Below are 19,022 nucleotides of genomic sequence, written 5' to 3'. Positions count from 1 at the left end.
GAGGAAATCTGAACAAGAAAGGGGCAGAAACAGTGATGGGAGTGAGGGTCAACTTGAAAAACAAAAGACAGAATTTTTCCAGTTTTTCATTAGTTTCATACTGTGTTTGGTTCCAACCTAAGTTTTCACCTTGCCTCAGGTAAGGTGATAAGAGTATTAACCAAGGGAGAAAGGAACTAAATCCAGGGCAAGGAACATAGGGAAGCCTTCCTTTGCTGATGACAAGCTCTAAGGACTTCATAATTTGCCAAGGTTTGGGATCCTGACTCCTTCCACTTGACTTTTAGTGCTTGCTAGAACACCTGGACTTAGTCCCTAAGGGTCTCCAGGCCACTCACCATCAGAACTTGCTCTTCGGTTACCCTCTGTAGACAATGCCCTTAGCAACCAGTAAGTGAAGTAAAACAAACTCTGTCTTCCAAAGGTCTTACTCTGAACTTCTGAACATCATTGTATTGGACTTCTACAGGGAAAGCCAGAGTGGACCGTTTGAAGGTTGCTCAAAATGATCATGTGATATTGGTCTCGAATAGTATATTATTCAGGGAAACTTTAGATGATCAAACTTTGAAGCCTATATCATAAGTCATCAGGGATGATGGAATAGGCCAAGGAACATTTTATTCATTCATAGATTTAGAACTAGAGGGAACCTTAGAAGTCTTCTAACCTAATATTCTTATTTTGAAGATGAGGAAACTGAGATCCATTGAGGTTAAGTGACTTACTCATGGTTACATGAATAGTAAAACAGCGAAGCTTGTATTTGACCCCAAATTCTATGATTCCAATTCAGTATTTTTGTTGGGTTCTCATTATGTGCCCAGCATTGTACTCAAAAGATAAAACTAGGAATTTCTTTGCAGATTCAGCTGGGATGGGGCTGGGGGTGCAGTGTAGGTAAGTTTGCTTCAGTACAGAGTCCAGCCTCAGTTCATGTTTCATGACCTGTGGCTACTTACTTCAAAATTCCAGGGAGGAGGTAGAAAGGGGAGTTAGAAACTAGGAAAGGGACACCATGGTGATATGGGTAGTAGGCTAAGGTACTAGGACAGTTGCAAGATGATAGAAAAGCAGGCTATAAGACAGGTTGAAAAGTAAATGCCCACACCCTAAGATGTAGTCACCACTGACCAGAGCTCTGGTTGCTCTATCCTCTTCTCACAAAGTCCATAGAGCACCTTGTTTTGGACTCTCTTATATACTTGTTACATTATTCTGTATAATATAATTGTTGGACTCAATGACCTCTGAAGTCCCTTCAGGTTCCATTATTTGTTTCTGTCCTATCTTCCTACCAAACACTAGGTTCTCCCAAGGGGAGGAACCCATGTCTCATCTAAACTTTATACCTCCCCCTTTACCTAGCACGTTCTACACACGGTACTTAATTACGTTTATTGAATGGTCTCATGGAGTCCATATAGTGGACACTTACAGACATTTGTACCTTGGATTTTTTTAAAGTAGTAAACTAAGGACTTTGTTACTTGTCACCAAAGAAATAGAGTTCTAACAAAGAACTTGAGGTGAGGGAGTTGGCAAAGGGAAAAATGTTCTCCAAATACTCAGCCAATAAGTGACAATGATGCTGAACAGAAGGGAGAGGCAGGAATTTTCCCTTAAGAAACATGTTCTGTCACAGAAGGATCATGTTTCCCCTGAGGCTGAGAAAGCAAGCTTCCTTGGTGAGGGGGTGGTTTGCTTTAGGTAGCTCAATTCTACAAGACAGCAAATTGCAGCTGGGGTTGGGGAGAGAGTGGGAAATGGGGAGGGGGGAGCAGGGGAGACTGGTGATTCCCTTCCCCCCAGGAATGGTGCATGTCAACATTGAAGGGATGCTAATGGATTTGGAAGGCAAGGTTGTTTACTGTGCTTTGTTAGCAAGAGGGAGAGAGGGAGGAAGAACTGGGAGAAATTCACGAAGCACTAGTGGCTTCACAACCATGTCTAGTTTAAATTTCTTGGACAAAATTGGCCTGAGGAAGCTAAACCAGTTTCTTAAAAAAAAAAAAAAAAAGGAAACAAAAAGATAAAATTATTAGCATCAATTAAGTATATTTTGTGTCAATTACTGACATGCCATTGTTATATGAATAAAAGAAAAATAATTAATAAAACCCACCCAGCCTGCCTTTTGTGTTCCCTTATTGATGACCATGTCTATCTTCTCTTACAGTCTTCACGTTCTTTTCAGCTGTTCTGGACATCATTAAAATGAAAAGTACTGAAAATCGCTTTCTGAAATCTGTAAACACATCTCATTCAGCTGCAATTTGTCTTCTCATTTCTCAATTTTTTCCGTCAATCTGACAGAATTTGAGAAAATATTTTCCAGTGACACCAAATACAGGCCAGACGGTTAGAAGTTTCCTCAAAGGAAGAAGGAAAGAGAAAAACCAAACCCAACACATCCTATTCTGTTGGCTTAACTTCCCATCTGGATTGCTCCTCTACTTGGACCACATGTTAGCCAAGGGTTAGTCCTAAGTCAGCTCCTTCCCAGGCTCTCAGCCCTCAGCTCCCAAGTGACTATCATTCCTGGGCTTCTTCCTGAACAGCCGAGTGGGCCTCCAGCTTGCAGGTGGAAGGCCATGCTGCGGTCACCATGAACTTTCACCCTTTCATAACCCAACAGCCAAACTAAGTCCACATTAAAATATGGGGATGCTTCCTCTCCCAACCTCATAGTACCCTGGAGGCCAAACACTAGAAATTCTGCTGGGACCCAACCATTCCAAACTCAGCTAGGTTGGGGGAAATTTATTTTGATAAAGTGCAAGATGTCCTTTGTTTTCCCACTGCTTTTGCAAGTAGAAATAAGGAACATTGGACTCCAAAAGGAATGAATGACCTATATAGTGTTGAGCTCAGGGATGGGAAGGGACCAAGATTTACTCATCTACTCTGGGAATACTCAGCAGATAGTGATTAAATCATGTTCAGTGGTTCACATACAGTTGGGACAGAGAAAGGGCCAAACTTCAGCAAAATGGTGAAGTCAGCAAAGTCTATTGCAGGGCCTTCCTTCCCTCTCTCCCATCCCTTCTTTCTCTCCTTCTTTTCTCTCCCCCAGGAATTATTGACACCAGTCCTCTGGTCTAGCTCTACTCTTCTTGTTCTACTTTTCCTTTTAATCGGCTGTGAATCCTGCTAAAGCCTTTAGTTAATAATAAAAATATCAGCTTAAGGCAGGAGTTCTTAACCTATAGTCCATGAACTTGTTTTTTTCTTTTAAAAAATATTTTGATAATTGTATTTCAATATAATTGGTTCTCTTTGTAATTTTTTGTATTTTAATTTTATGCATTTAAAAACATTATCTAAGAAGGGGTCCATAGACCTCACCCTATGCCAAAGGAATCCATGATACAAAAAAAGGTTAAGGACTCCAGCCCTAAGGTAGAACTTTTTCCTAAGACTATCTGTATTTTCACAGAGGTCTCTGAGAAATAAAAAGTCTTCAAACCCTCTCCCCTACCCCAATCCTACAACAAAGCTATAATAGCAAAATGACAGGCAGAAGGGTTGCTGTTTTTAGACAAAAGGCCGATCTGCCCCCTTTGAATATAATGACTCATAAGGTAGGACTGAAATCAGCCATTGCCTGCAACAGGTTATTGGTTTCTTCCTCAAGTCTCTCACCACTGCAGTCCCTCTTACACATAGTTGCCAAAGTAATTTTCCTTAAGAGCTTTTCTGACCATGTCTCTCCCCTATACAAATCAACTCCAGTGGCTCCCTGTTGCTTCTAGGATAAGATACAAAGTCCTTTAAAGTCTTTCCAAACCATGGCCCACCCTTCCTTCTTGTTGTATATCATTACCTCCCCTACACTCTGTAATCTAGTTACCCTGGCCTTCCATCCATTACTCATACAGGATGCTTTCTCTCTATCTGCCTCTCTGCACAGGCTGTTTCCATACCTGGAATGCATTTTCTTGTCATAGAATTCTCTGCCTTCTAGAATTCCTTCCTTCATGATGAAGCTCAAGCACTACATTTTATGGGAAACTTTTCCTGATCTCTCCCAATTGTGAAGACACCCTCTCTCTGTTCATCTTTATTTTGTATTTATTCTCTTTGTATCCATTCTGCATATATTCACATATGTATTTCTTCTCTCTCATTAGAATATAAGATATTTTTGAGTATGGACTGTTTCATTCTTTGTATTGGCATCCCATACACCTAGAAGAGTGTTCAATTCATAGTTAGTGCTTAATAAAGGACTGTAAGTGGATTCTGCCTTACTTATCCTTGTATCTCCTTGGAGCACTGTAGTGGGTATTTAATTAAGGTTTGCTGAATAAAAGAATCTCAGTGCTACAGTCCAGTTCTCTTGCTCTCTTACCCTTTTTACCTGAGTATAACACTGATAGAAGCCCACACCCACTGTCTCAGCAATGTGGCAATGTACTACAGTGGAAGGAATAGCGGAAGAAGAGTGAAAAGACCTGAGTTTGTGTTCTAGTTATTTATGGGTTTTGCTTGGTGCGTGACCTTGGGCAAATCACTTTTCTGTTATGATCCACACTTTCCTAATCTACAGGACTAAATGACCCCTGAGGTCACTTTTAGCTCTAAAATTCTGTGAGTCCAAATCTCTCAGCATTTCAACATCTCAAATACACTTCTTACACATATTGCTGCTGTTTGTTCCTTGCTCTCAAGGAAGACCAATGACATCAGGAAGGTGATGCCGTGGCTTGCAAGTAAATTGGATTTAAGTGAGGAAGATGTGCAAAGTCACCAGCCTCACTATCTTCTCTGGAACCTTCTTGGTCCAGAATGGAGATGGCCCCCCGCCCTTCCATAGATGGGGCAAAGGTATATAATATTGTCTCATATCATTTGTAATAGCTGGTAGGGTTACCTTGTTCCTAAGGATCCTAACAGGCAGGGGTAACTCATGGAAAGTACAGGCAATGTAGACCTCCTCCCCAAAAAAACGGGTGTGAATAGACCCCAGAAGTCAAAGTGCTGAGAGAAAGAATATCGATTCAGTGCATGGTGCTACCCTGGTAGAAGGCGTCACATCCATGCATACCCAGAACAGCTGTTGGAATTTGGCACAAGTGCTGTAAAAATACCAGAATTGCCTCCCCAAATCCTGTAAAAATTCTTTTCATAATGACAGCATGGAAAGTAATCATAAATTTGAATTTCTTCTACAAATCCCAATTTTCTCCAGACAAGCTTAAACCTGCACAGATGGCCCCAACCACCAAAGAGTAAAAATAACAAAGCTTGCATTTTTCCCCTTCTTTTTTCTCTGTGCAGATGTGTTCGCTGTACATTTTAAAGAAGCACATTGCCTTCACCCTAGCAGAAACATCTCCCTTTTTAGAATCATATTCTCCCATTCAGGCTGTACTACGTGCATGAGTCCCCAAGCTTTGTTCTTTCACTCTTTTCACATCAGCAGTTTAGCAGAAACAAAAGATGAAGTTCAAGCTTAGATGTCACTGTAAGTCCAAGAAAGGCCGGTTGTCTATAGCAGTTACTGGGGAAAGAGCACCCTGAGGTGATTTTCTTTATAAAGGGGAAAATAGAGCATTAGACTCCTATTCAGACACAGGAGGGAAGTTTGTTAGTGATCTTCCACTAAACAGTTTTGGTTTCCAAATAGGGAATCATTACTTGACAATGCTATAAGAGTTAGTGTGGGGATAGATCCGAGTGTGAAGTGTGGGATATTGGTTCTTGGTGAAGTTTGTCTTTGGAGATTCTCTCCTCCCTAATGGCAGTCCCAGGCTCTGCACCCTGGTCTTCTCTCCCCTTTACTCTTAACCTCTCTCCTACCCTCTTCCTAAACAAAATATGCTCTTGATAGCTGTCAAATGGAGAAGAATATGATGAGTTCATTAGCACTCAGAGCCTAGTGGGTGATTAGCATAGGGCTCCTTCCCAGGGCTTTGCATTTGAGGGAGACTAATTTACTGCACTGACCCCAAGACTACTTTCTAATGGTGGAATTTCAAGTACCACCACAAGACAGTAGAAGAGATAGTTTTAGTTAACAATTCCTTCCCTCTTCTCTTATTCTACCTCTTGGGCAAATAACCACTCCAAACCACAAAGGATAATGTTTCTCAGAAGGGGTTTACTCAATGAGCAAAAAGGTTCCCTTCTGGTTCAAAAGTTCCCGTATTCTATGATTAGCAATAATAAAAATTCACATTTACAAAGAACTTTTGTTACAACAATTCGGACCAGTAAGTAGTTCAAATATTATCATTCATAATTTACCAAGGAGGAAACAGCATCAGGGAGGTGAAATAAACAGCCCTAAACTATACAACTAAGGAATTGGTGATACAGCACTCAAGGCAGAAGTTCCTCAACTCTACATCCAAGGTTCTTTCCTCCACACCACTAAAAGTCCAAGAGAATGGATGACCTGCAGCTCATAAACTGTGTCAGGAAGTTCTTTTCTTCCTTGGCTAAAGGAGCAACAGAAAACTCCCTGCTTTTGCAGCCTTAACACTTAAATAACAACAGTAAGGGCCTACCCTGTCTAGTTCTGAGAATACGTCTAGGTCAGAATCATGGATTCCTAGAACTAAAAGAAACTTTAAAACATCTCCTAAGGTTCTTAACCTGGGGTCCAGAACTACATTGCAAGAGAACTGGTTTCCTCTGTATGTTATTTTATGCATTTAAAAATATTCTAAGAAAGGTTTCACCAAACTGCCAAAGAGAGACATGACACAAAAAGGGTTAAGAATCACTGGAAGGCTCTTTTAAGGCCCTCACTTCACAGATGATGAAACTAGGAGAAGGGACCTTCCCAAAGTCATACTCATTGGCCCATATGTTATTGCTTGGTGTCAGGCTTTCTGGGTTCAAGGGACTGAGGACATAAGGAGGGATACTTCTGCTGAATACTTTCCCTTCTGACCCCCAGCTACTGAATATTGGGGATAAAGTAGTATTAAAACTTCTGACACTGCCCCACTGTCCCCATAGCATCTCACCTCAGCAATACAAGCCTGGGGGTGTGGGGGATTGAAGTATGGGGCTAGTAAGTTGTTTGTACTGATTTACAAAGTTGGGTTAAAGTGTTACTTATAAACTTTAAAAACTAGGCAAAAGGGGAAGTGGATCTCTGTAGCCCACTTTGAAATGGCTGGGCAAGACCCCTTGAGATAGAGGGAAAGATAAGGGGCAGAGATGTTTTCTAATCTTTCCAACAGAAGCAGCCCAGAGCCTTGCCCTCATGAGTGCTTAATAAATATTTGTTGATTGATTGAGCTTTCCAAACAAGGGGAATGTGAAAGGTTCCCCAGCAGTACTAGAAACATGGACCCTGGACCTCTTCAACTGAGGTCTGATCAATAGTGACACTTCAGAGCGGGTTCCACTTTGGTCATTGGTCACTTTAGATCAGGATTCCTATTGACAGGACCTTAACTGGGACAATTCTCTTATTTGGGATCAGCCTGTCTATTAAGAACTCAGGGATGAAAACTCAGTTAAGACAGTAGCTGAGAGAGGAGCTCTTTCATCAAGTTGAAGAGAAGGGAGACTAGCTTCTGGGGCTAGGAAAAAGGTCCTCTTGCTTCTCTAGCAAACAAGAGATGAAGAAACAGGGAAAAATAAAACATGAGACAGGCAGAAGCATAAGTAGACAGGTGCCAACCCAGTAGAGTCCCCAAGTTGAGGCTTCAACTCTGTCTCCATGGACCCAATTCTGATACCAGAAACTAGCCCCAGGTTGGGGGAGGCCCACGGAGAAGGATATCAAAGCCAGAAAATAGCAAAACCAAGTCTAGTTTACCCCAGTTCAGAGGAACTAACCTCTCCTGAGAAGTCCCTACAAGCTAGAAAGGTCCCAAGGAGGGAAAGCAGAAATAGCTGCCAAAGAACACATGTGCCCTTGTTGTACCAGGTGGAGGGGTGGAGTAGCCTACCAGAGACCTACAGGAGGTCTGGTCCAGGCAGGGGGTGGTGAAGGAGCCAGCATTTCTGGGGTGGAAAGTGGGAAGAAAGAAAGGTCAAGCGATGGGGGTGGGGGTAAAGGGCAGCTTTGCCAAATTTTAGCTCAGAGGCCTGGAATCCAAGCTTACGCCCCTGCTTAGCCTCATCTTGGAAATGTTCAACTCACACTCAGCCAACAGACTGAGACTTCTCAAGGAGCCAGTGGTACTGGAAAGTGGGGCTGCTATGAACCAGAGTGGAGATACTGTTCTCACTCCAAGACCTGCTGGTGGGGCCAGTTGTCTGGTGGACTTGAGTTCTCCCATGTCCTCCCACATTTCCTTCCTGACTGGGTGCCAAGGCTTTGCTTTCAGAAATAAATCTTTGCCTGTTATGTCCCCAGTGGGCCCTTTCCTTACAGTCAGATCAGAGGCTCAGAAGCTAAGCAAGGTTACCATAGTGCTAGAAATAAATTCTCCTCCTTTACCTCTACCACACATGCCCCTCAGCCACCCCACCCCTAGATTGAACAAATAAAGGAAAAGAAAAGTGTTGAGCTAGATAATTCTTCAACAGGCCCACACAAACCTCAATCTGCTTTTTCTTTAGGAATCAGAGACAACCCCATGTCTGTCATCTCCATCAACTTAGTAGGAAACATTAATTTTTCTTAATAGAATAAATATGCTGACATTGACAAGAAATTAAATTGTATTACAAGACATAGAAGGTTCCATTAGGTTAGTAAGAACAGGTGTGGGTGTTCTTATTGTGCAAGAAAGAAGTATGATCAGAGAAAGACTTAGTGAGAATATCATCCCATTGCCCAGAGGAGGATGGGATGAGGCTCCAGGTAGGAAAGTGAAATTCTGAGCTAGAGTCTCTAGGCCAGATATGTAAATGGTTAATTACCGCCAAGCCTATGAAAGTTTAGTTCTTAAATAGTGATACTGGCATACTCATACTAACTCCATTCCTGAGTTAGTGTGTTCCAATTTTTGTAAATTTTATTTTATTTTAAATGCACTAGAGTTGTTTGTTAACTCATGGGACCTTACTCAAAAATCCTTTGGAAAGCAAAGGTTTGCGGGGTGTGGTAGTAGTCCCTGCTCCTGGGAAGGCTGAGGTTGGTGGATCACTTGAGTTTGGGCATTCTGAAATGCAAGAGGGCAGTATGATCACCCTCTGGGAGTGGAGGGCCACCAAGCTGCCTAAGGAGGGGCAAACCAGTCTAGGTTGGAAAAACAGAGCAGGTTAAAGCTTCAGTGATGATAAATATTGGGATCCGCCTGGGAGTGGCTGCTGTATTTCTAGCCTAGGCAAGATAGGGAGGAGGTCCAATCTCAAGAAAATAAGAAGAAAAAAGAAAGAAAAGAAAAAAAGAACACCCCATGGGATAGGGGAAAGATTGCTATATTTGTAATTAGAGTATTGCCAGAAGTAGCTCAGCATTTGGGAGGTTTTGAAAGAAAGTGTGGGAGAAAAGAGGTATTAGGCTGCATACCAAACTGAAGGTCTACAGAGCCGTTGTGCTGACTTCATTGTTGTATGTTTGTGGAACTTGGACAGTCTACCAGCGCCATGCCAGGAAACTGAATCGCTTCCATTTGAACTGTCTCAGGAAGATTCTGAAGATTGCCTGGGCAAGATAAGGTACCACACACTGAGGTCCTCTCTCGAGCTGAACTGCCAAGCATTCAAACTCTACTTCAGAGAGTACAACTCCAGTAGGCTAGTCATGTAGGCCAAAGGCCAAATACACATTTACCTAAAAGACTATTTTACAGAGAACTCACACAAGGCAGGTGTTCACACTGAGGTCAAAAGAAGTGGTACAAGGATACTCTCCAGGTCTTTCTGAAGAATTTTAGTGTCCATTGTGAGACATGGCACATTGAGTATGAGGCCACCCAGCATGGTGTGCCTGAATCAAAGAAGGCTCTGTACTCTGTGAGCAAAGCAGAATCATGTCAGCACAAAGGAAAGGTAAGATGTGCAAATCTAGAGAGATCTCCATCCCAGACGTCCATACATACTATTTATTCCTGACTTTTGGTAAAGCCTTCTGAGTTCAAGTTGGACTGATCAGTCACAGTTGAATACATTGTCCCTTGACCCCAATATTGTGATATCATTGGTCCTCTTAAAGTACAGAGAAGCAACAACAGCAGCCATCTGGGTCTGAACTGCTTACAGCCTCTCTGGGCTTCAGTTTCCTCTTCTGTAAAATGAAGTGAGAGTGAGATAATCTCTAAAATCGCATCCAGCTTGAAATCTATAACTGTAGGTATAGGGAAAAAAGTGCCACACTGGAAGTCAAGATTTGTAGTTTGGTCCTGGCCCTGCCCCTAACTCACTGTGTGGTGAGTTACATCAATCACTTAGCATCTCTGGGCTTCTTCCTTGGTCAAATAGGAGGGTTGTGAAATAGATGATTTCAAAAGTCCTTTACAGGTCTGAGTGATCAGGCTACTTGCTTTATAGATTTCAATTTTTGTTGACTGGATTTTCTGAGAGGAGGGTCTATATGTGTCTGAACAATGTTCTTACCCATAAGCATATGCATTATGGAGACAGATTGGGTTGGCATGAATTTGGCATTTTATCAAGAAGCAGAACCTTCAAAATTGAGGACTGGAAACACAGACTGAGAAAAGGCCCCCAAACGTGCTCACTTTGGAACGTGTAGTTTCCTGTCCTAATTGAGCATTGGATGTTGGTATAATCCTTGGAATCTGCATAATACGCTTCTGTTCGGTCATTTCTCCCATGTCACTAAAAGCACCCACCTGTTGCCATCAGCATTACCAGTGGGAATATGAATCTTTGGGTTTCTTTGTTTTCCCCACATGTGACCAAAATACCAACAGGAGGCCCCCGGATCAAACCCAAACAACTTGGCTTGGCTGAAAATCTTGCATAAACTGACAGTAACATCTGGAGGGCAGAGACTGCATCTGTTACATTTGCTCTGGCGAACAGATCCCTGGGCCATGTGGGTTCTAATGAAAGAACTATTTGAATTTGAGGATGAAGAAGAGGATGGCTGGGCCAGACAGGGTTTAGAAAAAATGAGACTTGGGTACTAAGTTAGCTCTGAGAAAGTGGTGACAATTCGTCTGAAAAAAAAAAGTGTTAAAGACTCACATAATGTAATAATGGGCTTAGTACATCATTGATTATATGTACTATTGTTACAATAGGAGAGTCTTTCCAATTGACACTACTACGTATAATATAAGCATTTGGTATAATAAGAATACTACATGGAGATGCAATCTCTAGTTCCCTTCCAGCTCTAAAATTCTATGATTCTATTATGTAGAATTTAAAATGACAATAGAAAGTTAGAGTTGGAATGAACTCTAGAAATCATCTAGGACAATTCTCTCATTTATTCATTCCCTCATTCAATAGGCATCTGTTGAGTGCCAACTATATGAGATATGCTGGGCTAGGTACTGAAGAAAATACAAAAAGCAACAATGTCCTGAAGGAGTATAAAACAATGAATGAAGCACCCAACAGCAAGATGAGGTAAAGCATGACAATTAATAGGAGAGGGGTGAGGGAAGTGCTAAGAGCTAATATAAGGACAAGATCATTTTTTGGCCTTCTGTGTGTATTTCAGAAAGGAGATCGCATTCAAACCAATTTTGGAAGAATGAGCAAGATTTCAGCTGTCAGAGAGGTGAGGTACAACAATCTATGCATTAGCTATGTTGTGAGCAAAAGCACCAAGGCAGAACAAGAGAATTTGTCGGAGTTGTGAAGAAAGCTGTTAGTCTGAAGGGAAATAGACTGAGTTGAGGCTGGAAATGTAAGTTGACACTCGATTGTGGAGAACCCAGAGAGTTTTTGAAGAATTTTTGGTAAAGGAGTAAAATGATAAGTCAACCAACAATAGACTTCAACAAACATTTATTAATTGATAACTATGCATAAAGCACAGGTCTAGATGCTGGAGATACAAAGATGAAGACAAAATGATCCCTGCCCTTTAAGGAGTTCACAGTCTACTAGGGGCAGGGTGGAGGACAAGGCCAAAATCATTCACAGAAATTGGTGATGACTGAGGGCTAGAGCTGGGTGTTGACGGAGGGGAAGAAAGTCAACAATGACTGAGTTTTTTTTAGTCTCAGGCACTTAAGGAAATGGTGTGCCACAGAAACTGAAAAAAGAGGAGAAACTGATTTGAGAGAAAGAATATGAATTTGATTTTAGATGTGTTTAAGTTTGAGGTGTGGTGGGAATAGCCAACTACAGACACCCAGTAGACAGCTGGAAATACAAGTCTGAACAGTAAGGGCTGAAGATACATATTTGGGAGTCATTTGCAGAAAAAAAAATGACAGTTGAAGCTTTGTTAGAAGATGAGTTCACCAAGGAAAGTTTTATAGAGAAAAGAGAGGCAAGGACAGAACCTTGGGAAATAATTATATGAAGGGTGAGGAGGTGAGACTAGTAGAGACAGATTAGGAACAGTCAGGGAGATAGTACAGTATCTGGGGAACCAAGGAGTTCATCCTGTCACGTAGTTCAACTCTATTATTTGATACATAAAGGATAAATCATTTCATACAAGTAAGGATGGAAAAACTGAGGTCTGGGGAGGGAAAATGGTTGGATCAAGGTGTCCTAGGCAATTCACGTGGTTCATCCAGGACCAGAATCCAGTTTCTCTTCCTAGTTGACTTTTTTTTTTGTGGTAACACCAGGAAGACCAGAAATCTAATAGAAGGACAAGAGTCACATGGGAGGTTGAATGAGTTCCGCTTGCCACCCATTCCTTCCCACTCACTTGCTCCTTGGGGGCTTTGTTCCAAGCGGCCCAGGTCCAAAGACCTTGGCTCTGACCTTTCCCAACTGGCCAAGAAGTCTCAGGGGCAGCCTTCTCCACGTGCGCCTTGTTTACCCACGTGGTGAGTAAACCCCGCCCCAAGGGCGGCCCTAAGCCCCGCCCCTCTCCATTTAAAGCCTTGAGGCCCACCCACCCCGCCAGCGGACCACGTTCTAGGGCTCCACCCCCTCCCGCTGTCCTGGGCACCTCGGGGCTCTGTGGAGGAGCCTTTGGACCCGAGGGCCCAGGGCCTGGGCCTTTCCTGTGCTGGTTCTGTCCTGCTCCAGGCCTACGGCGTCGGGCTCCGCCGCTCTGTTCTACGCTGAGCGGGGCAGGGCCGGGCCTCCCGAGATGTAGTTCTGGCGTCACTCTGGGTCTCGTGCTCAGGTCCTTGTGGAAACCGAAGCGGGCGGGCACATCTCGAGGGAAGCGGAGGAGCGCAGTGCTGAACTGGAAAACCACTCAGGCAGAATTGGGAAGAGGACGCAGAACTCCGACCCGTCTGCCCTCCTCCGACCCACCGGATTGAATCTGCTAGGAGAAATTGCCCCTGTTTATCAAGGTTTGAGGAAAGGAGACCAAGTTAGCCTCTTAGTCTATACATATAGACACCCACAGACGCACGTATCATTCCTCCCGTCTTACTCATTCTAGTAGAATAGAAGCTTACCTAGGGCAGGAGAAGTTTCACTTTTGTATCTACATCCCCAGCTCCTAGTACAGGATGTGGCACATAGCAGTTAAATGGTTTTTAGTTGATTCAGTCTTCGAAGTTTAGAAAAGGATGTCTTATCTGGACTTTCTATTTCTCCCTCCCCACTCCCTACAGTCTTATTCAATGTTGGTTGTTTATTTATTCAAAAACTCTAGTAACCCGTTGTTTTGGGTGTGTCAAAGAGTTTATCTCACTAGGTGCTATGCTCCGTAAAGGCATGAATATAATGTCTCATAGAAACTTTATGTTTTCTCTCAGCATCTAACCTAGTACTTTGCAACACAGTAATTCATTTAGTAAATGTTCATTTACTGAATGTTGAACGTTAATCTTTTGGATACTCACTCCAGATAAGAACTTATGTTACAAATAGTAGAGAAAACAACGATTCTTGCCCACAAGAGGCATTCTTTGAGTTTATAGCATTGTTTCTTCAGTGCTATTTCAGAGTATCGAGGATAGTCAGGCAGAGGATTGCCATTGGAAAGCTCTGGACTTTGAAACAGGAGAGACTATAGTTTAAATCTTGCCTCTGAATATTAAGAGTTATGTATCTGTGAGCAAGTCATGTCACTTTTCTGGGCCTCAGTTTCTTCATCTGTAAAATGGAGTATCTATCTCGCAGAACTGTTGTGATGTTCTGCTGAGTTTAACGCATTGTACATCATCACTTTGAACCATTTCAAAGAATTATGTAAATTTTAGCTATCATCATAACCTTAGTCACGTCAATAAATATTAATTGCCTACTATGTGCCAGGCACTGTGCTAAGCATTAGGGATACAAAGAAAGGCAAAAAAAAACCCCAAAACAGTTCCTGCCTTCAAGGAGTTCACAATCTAACGAAGGGGTCAACATGCAAAGAACTTTGTACAGCTATCAGGCAGGGGAAGGCACCAACATTAAGGGGGACAAGGCAGAATGTAGGATTTTAGCTGGCACTTAAAGGAAGCCAGAGAAGTTAGAAAGAAGAGATGAAGAGGGAGAGAGTTTCAGGCATAGAGATAACACTGAAAATGCATTGAGTTGGGAGATGGATTTTCTTGCACAAGGAATGGATCATAGCTTACTTGGATGGGTGAGGGTGGTAAAAGGTATGAGAAAGACTGAAGGGGTGGGAACGGGTCAGATTATGAAAGACTTTAAAAACTAAACAGAGGGTTTTATATTTGATCCTGCAGGCAATAGGGAGACACTGTAGTTGATCGAATTATATGCTAGCTGCTTATGTGAAATTAGTAAGTTAAGGGAAAAATTGGTTTACAGAGGGTATGGCTGAGTCAGCTCAAATGGAGGAATGGAGTAAAAACTCCAGGTAATTCAAGCCTTCATCCCACTTGAATTACTAAATGATGTTGTCTGCTAAAGTGATCAACTTCAGTGTGGTGAGTGGGACTGGAAGTAGAGATCTTAATTCACAGCATTTTGTTTCCTTTTGGGAGCTCTGGCTTTGGACTGCTCCCAGACTAGAGGCAGATTCAAAGAATGTCAGAACTGGTAGGGCACTTAGAGAACATCTGGCCCATTATTTTATAGAAAAGAAAACTGAGGTCCAGCAAAAAGAGTTATCTTGGGCCACACAGTAAACTGATAGCAAAGCCAACTAGAACCCAGTCCTTTTGGATTGCCTTTCATATGGAATAACCCCTAGTCTTGCCACTCACAATGGGGGATCAACTTCATTAGAACAAAAACACAGATGGGATTATAATCCTCTAGTAATTCTAGAGATTCATCAGCACAAACATAATGAATCTTTTAAATGTTTCACCAAAACTCAATTTTTATGGCAGGGCAATTGTAGGCTAATCTTCATCCCTGGTGTGGAAAACTCTTTCATAGGACTTTTTTCCCCCTCTTTTATAGTGGGGAGTAATTTTCTTATTGTTGATGAATCACTGACCAAAGAAAAGGAAATGCTAGTAATTCTAGTTGCCTCTCCTGTCCCCAGAATACTAATGCCCTCTGTGTGTTCACAACTTCTTTCTGGAGAATTGAATTGCATGCATGTTCTATCTCCAGATTTCCCAGTAGACTGTCAATGCCTCACAAGTGACAAGAGAAGTTGTGTGGGTTTGTTTGGATTGGTCTCTGGGCAGGGAGCCGAATTTAGGTTCATTTTTTTCATTATGTCCCAAAGTCTGTTTCTGAAACAGGACACACTTTTCTAATATTACCCTCTTCTGAAATAGCTTCTACCTCACTAGCTTGGCAGCAGAAACTCAAAATAAATAAATAAATAAAAACCATCAACCAATAATCTGGTTATCTTTTTTCTTGGCCAAGTCAACCTCACAAACTTCAGGCTTGTACCTCTGCCTCTCCTCCTATCTTCCTACCCCTTACACATACAAAGAAAGAAATTTGAAGAAGTTGATAATAGAAAAAGAAAAAAAAAGGAGGGCAAATATCTATCTCTCTGGGTCATAGTTTCTCTAAAATGAAGGGTTTGTACTAGGTGAAACCTGAGGTTCCTTCCAGTACTGAGATTATATGATTCTTTATTTACTTATTATATGATTCTTTTCAGTGATCCTGAGACTCCCAACTTTCTAAGGCCAAAGATTCTCCTTTCCCATGAAGTCCTCTTTTCCCCAAGCCAACCTAAACCTCTCCCACCCCTCTATTATCATGTTGAGGAGAGATAACCGTGATAAGAAGAAATGAAGATTTTTTTTCTTAGGTGTTTGCTTTACTCTTCTTCTTCTTTATCTCCTTCCATTGCCTCATGGTGAATGAATGACTTGTTTTCCCCGCTATAAAATCAAGCTGTCGACCAAGAAGTTAATGCTATCTACCCAGATCTCTAGGACCTAGTAGAAGATTGAAGAATATGTGTAAAAATGAGTCTGAAGATAAACAATGAGGGAGATGGGGGGAGGGGGTAGAGTGGGAGCCTTCATGGAGGAAGAATGAATTATTCCTCCTGAACTTTAGGAGTGGGATGAAACAATAGAAAGGAAAGAAAGGTGGGTTGCTTCTCAATCCTTCTCCATCTCAGACTACCTGGTCTGACTTTCTTTGATGTATGTTGTCAAAGAGGGGAAGGAGAGTGAAGTTGTAGGGCAACTGACCTTGGATTTCTCCCATTAATGTCACTGTTAGTACTACTAAATAATGTTTTACCACTGAATGAAATCTTTCTAGTAAATTTACTATCACTAGGTAGTGATAGTAAATTGTCCCTTAACTCTCTTGGCCCTTAACCTACTAGTTCTCTTTACAAGTTTATGTATGTGTTCTTTCTTTGACTGGACTATGAACTCTGTCCAGACAGGAACCCAGTGAGAGATCATAGGATTTAGATGTGGAAGAGGCCTTAGAGATTATCTAGTTCATTCAATCTCTCCATTTTCTAGAAGAGGAAACTCTGACCTAAAGAGGGTAAACTGAATTTGCTCAAGCGCATATAGGTAGGAGTCACTAATGTTTGGATTTGAATCTAGGTCCTCTAATTGGTCTCCTAGAGGGTGCCTTGCACAAGGCTAGAGGCACACTTGATCATAAATGCATAATTAATACTTATTCGTTCACTGAGGTTCCTCTTTCTTTTGAAGTTCTTCCTTATAATCCCAAGGTTCAAGGTCCTCTCTACTTTGTACCTAAATTTGGAGGGTAAGGTAAATCTATTCAAGGACTTGGGTTGGGAAGGCTGGGGGTGGGGAATATAATTCAAAGCAGCAGAAAACTACCAAGTTAATGTGGTATATAAGAAAGAATACTGGATTTTGAATTAGAAAATCTGCGTTAGAACCCAGGCTTTGCTGCTGGATAACCTTAAACACATCACGTAACCTCAATGGACCTCAATTTCCTCATCTATAAAAGTTAGGGGTTGGACTAGATGACCGACCTTTAAAGCCCCTTCTAGTTCTAAACCTAAGATCCCATGATCCCATTTTAACTTACAGCTTCAACACCACCTGCCCAGACCTAAAAAGGACTGCTAAAAAAGGGCAGAATTTCTTGGCAATTTTTCAGAAGTAGTTTGCCAAGTTGCTGACTCCTGCTCTTCTTAGGAGAGGGGTCGACTAGCAGTGCAGGAAGAATCTCTCTGACACAAAACTTTCTCTTCCAACTCATTCTACCTAAGATTCCCTTCTAGCTCAAAAATTCTGATTCTGTGATTCACTTGAGTTAACAAGCCCCTATTTTAACATGCAAAAACCTCCTAGGAGGGCTAAGCTTAATGACAGTTATTCCCATCTTAGGATGGATTACTTTAATCAGATAATCAAGTTACTTTCCTCTAAAGCTGGGGAGGAGTGAAGTTTTGAGTGAAAAGGAAAAGGGGAAGAATAATTTAGGAAGGTGAGGATGGTGAGGGGGAGGGCAATGGAATGTTCTATGGAGAACCCAGGGAAGTGGAGGAGCCATTCAAAGGGAGGAGGGAAGACACTAAAGAAAAACTTACATGTGCCAAAAGCTGTCTTGCCGTAGCTTTATTGATAGACTCCCTAAAAATTGGTTGAGTCATTATTGTTTGTCATAGTCAAAAGGTGAACAGGGAAAGGGAAGAAAAAGAGGGGAAGAGTCTGGGTGCTAGTAAATGCACAGTCAGTTCTCTGTTTAATATTCTTCCCTCCCTTGGTCTCATTTCTAACTGTCCTTACAACTTCCCATGATCTGAGTGCTGTCTCCAAGTTTCTGATTTCTCTGTGACCCAGGTTTCTTGGTAGGTATTGGCTAATTCTCCAAACCAGAGGATCTCGTACAAGACTTGCAAGAAGCCTTGGCATTCACGTACCACCATTTTCTCTCTCTCCCTCTTTTTCTGTCCCTCTCTCCCTTACTCTCCCTCTCCCTTCCACACACACATCCTTCATTTTCCAGAAGAGAAAATGAAGAACCAGAGATCAAGTGGGACAAGCACCCAAGGTCATATAGATGGTAAATTACAGAACTGGAATCCAAACCTAGACTCTGAAACCAAACCCAGTGCTCTTTCTACTACACCAAGATCTTCCCAATCAAGCCAGTGGATTCCACTGCTAAACTATGGACTCAGGCACTCCACTGGGTTTCTAGAAATAGAGTACATTTTACTCCCTGACACTCCCTACCATCTTTAACCTTTATCTTCCCCAAACAATCTACCCTGCCCAAGTCTGAGAGCATTTTTGGTCTTAACTGCATGACAATTGACTGGGTCTTAATACTATAGGTATCTATATGAGTCTACAGTTTTCATCTCAGAAGTCCATCAAGAGGAGGACATCAAGTGACACATATAATTATTTAGAGATCCAGTCAATAAACGTAATTGTTTTGAACCTACTTGTTTTTTGTGTCCTGAAGGGATACTTTCTTCCTAACAGTAGTTGGCAGTGGTCCTGTGGGCTCTTTAGACACCTTCCCTCTGTTCAGAGGCTGTTGCAATTAGATTTGGGTTCAAACAATACAGTTCTGCTTGACTACCTGGCCCAGCTCCTCAAAAACTATTTGCTGAATAAATGAATTGATGTCCTAGGACTTGTCAGTTGTTCAGTGCCAAAATAAAGTATGGATTTGGGGGGAATTAAGATTTTCTTCAGTGTCACCTT

Source organism: Notamacropus eugenii, chromosome 1 (genome assembly GCF_028372415.1).
Source record: "Notamacropus eugenii isolate mMacEug1 chromosome 1, mMacEug1.pri_v2, whole genome shotgun sequence".
In the NCBI taxonomy this organism is placed as follows: Eukaryota; Metazoa; Chordata; class Mammalia; order Diprotodontia; family Macropodidae; genus Notamacropus; species Notamacropus eugenii.
This window is presented reverse-complemented; position numbering follows the sequence as displayed.